Source organism: Pelophylax lessonae (assembly GCF_965119305.1).
Source record: "Pelophylax lessonae genome assembly, chromosome: 4".
NCBI classification, from domain to species: Eukaryota; Metazoa; Chordata; class Amphibia; order Anura; family Ranidae; genus Pelophylax; species Pelophylax lessonae.
In genome coordinates, this window is record NC_138771.1 from 345389544 (window position 1) to 345395543 (window position 6000).

Sequence of the window (6000 nt, forward strand, 5' to 3'; positions counted from 1 at the left end):
CTAGAGGAGTATCCCACTCATTCCCTTCTCCCATCCCCTTTATCTACAATAAAACAACAAAACCAAGATGCCGGAGTTGTCCATGTCTCAGTCTCTACATCCAGGGCCGCAGCTCACATGGGCTGGAAAGGTAACCAGTAACAATGGCAGACCCACATCAGGCCACAGGCCTGGAAAACCTGCTACACATGATTGTTTTTTTTTCCTGCATCAAAAATGCATGAACAGTAGGTTATATAGATTCCAATTGCAAAGTTTACACCACTGCAGTGTGGTCCAGTACAGTCAACAGGGAACTGACCTGGAAAATGGCAAAACGGCAAAACGCATCAAAATGCACTAGAACACATTACACCAAAAAAAAAAAAAAAACGTAAATTTGTTGTAAAAAAAATAGAAAAAGAAAAAAATGCATCTGAAACGCATCAAAAACCACCTGGAATGCTTCAACAATGCACATACAGAAACACATTTGGAACGCATCCAGACTACCTTTCTGTAGTGTGAACTGGCCCTCAGCCTAAACAGTAAGCTGCCATTTTATTTATTGGTCCATTAAGCCTAGTTTTGAGTTGTATTACATAAAGCCTAACAACAATTACAAATCCGGTAAATATTTTTGTCATAAAAGGAGACAGTTTGCCCTCTGTACATGGTAGTGGTGTATTTAGGTTTTGTGCTGCCCTAGGCCTGACTAAACTCTTGCAACCGCTAATTTAAATATAACCCATCCCTTCCTGCCAAGGCCACACCCTTCCTGTTTACAACCCACCCTGAAATTTTCCAGAAGGGACACTAGTTCTGAGGGATGTGGGGGAGGGGGGGGGAGCCAATGGATTCCCTTAAATTGCAGAGATTTCTTCACTTCCTGTTTGACTATGGGGCAGGAAGTGAAGGGAAATCTCCACAATGGGACAGGGATGGCAAAACACAAACTAACAGGACCCTCCCTTACTCTGTCAAAAAAAAAAAAAAAAGTGTTGCCCATAATTCTAGTTCACCAATTCTAAATGTCTGCAGAGGACTGAGAGGATATAACCATGCTAGTGGTGCAGCAGAAATCATATAGCACAGTGATAAGGGTAGGTGGTCCAAAGGAAGGACTGGGGGCAGGAACAAATGAATCTATTTTACTCATCAGCAATTAACAGAAATAAAATTAAGATTTCTTAATGTGTACAACTGACATAAGCAAAGGATTGCAGGAGTGGCCTGCTACCTACCTGTCAGGTATAGGTGACCATGTCAGTGTCCTTTGTGTCTGCACCGTCCCTAGATTAAATCATACAAAACTAGAAGCAGCGACCCCCTCTCCTCACAGTGTCAGAACGCCGGCAATTCACATATGGGGGCGCGGGACTGATTTGTCTCCTGGCCCAGTCCGCTTCATAAGACTGGTGCTTAACAAAAAGTGTAGCCCAAGCCAGAGGGGACTCTTTCCGTGCTGCCCCCCTGCAATATGCTGGCCTAGGCCTGGGCCTTGTTGGCCTAGGCCAAGATACAGCATTGGTACACGGTAGTGCTGCCCTGCAGTCACTTTTTACCTGAAATAGCTATTAAATAAAAACAGAATATTGCACTTATACCTCTTTAGGTCAGAAAATTGTGGAAAAACTTCCACAAATGTGTAATACCTATGCTTGTTCTTAGGTGCCCTATACAGACAGCTAGGCTCTAGATCAGCCTTTCCCAACCATTCCAACACAGAGGAACCCTTGAAATAACTTCCTGGTCTCGGGGAACCCCTGCTAAAAATGAATATATCTACAACTCATGATACATAAGTGTGATGGTCAGTGGGAAGAATGCTCCTCACACTTGTGGACTTCGGGAAGAATTACCCCCTTACAGATAGCTAAAAAGACTCATTTTGTCTTTGGGAACTTATCTGAGAGGCATAAATTGCTCATTACTCAAGGAACCCCTAGCAACCTTTGGAGGAACCCTAGGGTTCCATAGAACCCTGGTTGAGAAAACCTGCTCTAGATTGCCAAAATTGTAGTTCTTGAACAGCTGATAACATTGTTAGAGGTATATAGTAAGAGAGTGTACAGTATATAGAGTATATATGTAAATTCTATTAACTCATTTTTTCTGTTTGTATTACCGAAATTTGCTAAATTCTTGCAGCCGACTAGAAAAGGTATTTAGTGTACTGGGCTACAAACTCCTTCTTTTAAGTAGGTGACAGAGAAAAACTACACATTCTGTTTTAAAGGCAGGTAAGAAACTGCCCGAATTTATAGAAATTCTATTACTTAGCTACTGTATATGAGAAAAAAGGGATGAGTTGGCAACCCTGCTAAAATGTTTGCCAAATCTGTGAATGCCAGATATAGGTGTGTTCACTAATTCAGTGTTTTACAAAACCAGTACTTAGGGACTGTCAACAAATCATATGTTCCAGGCTTCCAAGCAGTGGCAAAGTGGTATTTAATAACCTCAGTGTATTGCTTTGTGGTGTGTTACTGCACGGCCTTTAACTTGTGGTATATTGGGCAACAAAGTGAAATTAAAGGTTTGTTTTTTTTTATACTTACCTGCTCTATGCGATCCTCCTCGGGGGTTCCTTGCTCCTCCCCCTTTACAAATGCCCCCAATAGCAAGCCGCTTTTTATGGGGACACAGGTGGTGCTCCCTTGCGAGAATCCCGCTCCATGTGTCTATAGGACACATACAGCCAGTGCTCGGTCCTGCCCCCCACTCTCTCCTCATTGGCTTACTGTCTGTGATTGGCAGCAGTTGGAGCCAATGGCATATAAGGATAGAGAGACTGAGACAACCAAGGCTCCTTTGCACACAGCTGTATCAAGAGGGGGCTCAGTTGAGTTTCAGGGGGGCTGTGGGGGGAGCAGTACACACCTTTAGCCATTACAACCATTTTAAAAAAACATTTCTTTATGGCAGCCAACCCATTTAAGAGGTTCTTAGGCCTCCCCCCAAAAATAAATAAATAAATAAAAGTCAGCAGTTACACATAGTTATACAGTAAAAGGGCACTTATCTGTCTAGAGATCCAGCTTTGTCCTTACCTAGGCCGGTCCTTTACCAGTCTTTGGATCTCTGGCACCACCATGCTAAGTGTGGGAAGCAAGCTGTGACTCCGTGCGGCTTCACAGCCAGCTTCCCACTGCACATGGTTGAGGCATGCCACATCTTGTTAATGGTCCCACAGCTTTCTGGGACTTATGACGTGTCTCAAGAGACTGCGGGCAGAGAAGGGGAGGCCGAACTTCTGCTCGGATTACCTAGGTAATCTGGGCAGAGGCAGGATTGAGTAACTGTCAAAACCACATGCCTGCTCCACTTCCCTCCCCCCCAAAAAAAGTGCTCAAAAGTTAAAGAGGAGAGGAGGATAGGGTTGCCACTTTTTCTTCAAGTTAAACCAGAACACTTTAGGGGCGCACAGCAATTTTCTTTTTCTAGTATACACTATAGGATTGTAACAGACCTGGGACACCTTTGGGCGCTCCAAAGAGAATAACAATGTGGCGCGCATAGTGCCCCCTCCCCCTCTTGTCAAGTGCTGTTCCAAGCCACATTCCTGGCTGAACAATGTAAGTATGGGTTTTGAATCATGTGTCCAGGTTTCAGTCCATCCGAAACCCAGACACAAGATTCAAAACCAAGACTGTCCAGGTAAATCTGTAACAGGTGGCAACCCTAGGGATGGAGGAGGCAGGAAAGTGGACCTTCCCCACAGGGGGGATGTTATGCTTTAAAGACGAGCTGCTAACACACAGCTATGGAATACAAAATAATCCTGGAATTTTTGTAAAGCATGAAAAGAACTATACCATTACACACCACACAACATACAGTGTATGTGTTTTGGTAAAACCTGTACAGTATTTTGATTGCATGTTACCACGACACATAGGTATGAAGGCATCCTGAATTTCTAGATGTATTTGGATACATGGCATGTTAGTGGTCTCTAGTTACTACGAAAATTCCGTAAGTTTTTATTCAATAGCCATTTCACAGGCAATTATAAATAGTTATTAAACAGAACATTTGTCTAAACAAGAATCTGGCTAGGTACATCTGCTTTAACGAGCTTATAAATCTACTCTAAAGTAAACATAGCACTGGAATCTTATCCTTATATCTCATATTCCCGTGTGAAGAGGCATTAAAATGCAATCTATAAAGACAATCTAAATCACGTCGTATACTTACAGGTCAGCTGTCCCAGACGCCATATACAAAAAGATTACATATTTTTACTTTTGATACACTCATCGTTACAATCTTTAAATACAGCCAGGGATCTTTTTCAATACATGTCAAATAATCTTGCTTATTTATTGTAATTAGTTTGTTTCTATTATTGGCAGCTGTATATAAGTCAAATTTTATGATGTTCAGTCCTAGAAACAAAATGTACCGTACTGAAGCTTTACACTCCATTGGGTCATATTCACCTAACATAAAATTCTGTTACTCTTTGATCAATACATTCCTAACACATCTCCAAATGAATTCATCCTGAGAGTGCAAATTCACATTTAAAGTTGCTGTGCCAATTAGTGTATGCCAGTCTGAACAGCAAATTTGTTTTGATTCAATAACTAACCTTTTCATTGCAATAGACGACTTCTCAAGAGACAAACCAGCTTTGTTCCTGAAGCTGTGGCTGCATTGAAAACTCCCACATAGTTTGCTTGAACCTCGTAACTTACATGCACAGCCCTTTTAACTCTTCACAACCCGTTCAGATAATTGGCTTGATTCCCAATAGGAAGTTGTGACTGTAGCATTAATATCTACAAGGATACTGATGAATCATAAACATGGGAAACTGGGAAATATTCTTGAATTGCTGGTATAATATTTGCAATAAAACAAGTTTGGACAGTGTACTTCTGTCTAACAACATTTTTTTCCAGCTACAGGGTGTATGATTACAAGATTGTACAAGGATATCTATTTATGACACTATCACTGCATATTTCTGTTTATCTAAAAGTGATTGTAAAGCTTTCAATTTTTTTTTTTCATTAAAATAATAAACATGTTATACTTACCTGCTTTGTGCAGTGGTTTTGCACAGACTGGCCCAGATCCTCCTCTTCTCAGGTTCCACACTGGAACTCATCCTCCCTTCTGTTTGGTGCCCCCACAGCAAGCAGCTTGCTATGGGGGCACCCGAGCTGAGCCGCTGCTCTGTGTGTCCATTCACAAATGGAGCTGCAGTTCCGCCCCGTCCTCTCCGCCTCCTGATTGGCTCACTGGCTTTGATTGACAGCAGCCAATGGCTCCGGCTGTTGCTAATAGCCAATCAGGGGTGTGAGTCCCCGGAGGGGCAAGGCTCTTGTGGACATCACTGGGGAGTAAGAGGGGGCTCGGGTAGGTAATAGGGGGGGCTGCTGCACACAGGTTTTTTTTACCTTCATGCATAGAATGCATGAAGGTAAAAAAAAAAAAAAAAACTGTGCCTTTACAAGCACTTTAAATCTGAAATAAATCAAAGATATAAAAATACTAGATCTGCCAACTTACTATTCAAACCAAAATGGGAAATGAGGGGGGGGGGGGGAAGGGTGTGTAACATTACATTTTGACATGTCAGCTGAGTACAACATTTTTTTTAGCTTCAGATAGAGTGGAAAGGGATTAGAAAAACTGTCAGGTTTTTATTGCTGTTTGTATCCCTGTTAAGGAAATTCAGTCTCCCTATTTTTCCTGTTTACCATTATCACCAAGAATGAAAGTGAAAGAAACTCCCACATTTTGTGCGGTTACCAGAACAGGAAGAAAAGGGAAATCTTCCAATGGGGACACTTGTTCTGGTGACCCCAATGACAACAAGGAATTCCCCTCACTTTGAGAGAACAGGAAGAGAAGAGAAATCTCCCCAATGGGAAACAAATAGCAAAACAAAAAAAAATTACAGCAGTTATAACACTCCCTCCCTTCCTCTATTCAAAATAGAAAAACAGGTTTTGCCTTGAGTTCTACTTTAACCACTTTACCACCGGAGGATTTTGCTGTCTT

At 41.9% G+C, this 6000-nt stretch overlaps 1 protein-coding gene across 2 annotated transcripts in view; it reads right to left on the minus strand.

Annotated features, from left to right (window-relative positions):
- The window catches only part of SH3RF2 (SH3 domain containing ring finger 2), a 235406-nt gene extending 230740 nt beyond the window's left edge, over positions 1–4666 (minus strand). For both annotated transcript variants that reach the window (XM_082254246.1, XM_082254245.1), the window contains exon 1: positions 4576–4666. The gene's annotated coding sequence lies outside the window, so the exon portion shown is untranslated. The remainder of the gene's footprint in view (positions 1–4575) is intronic.
- Positions 4667–6000: the final 1334 nt, after the last annotated feature.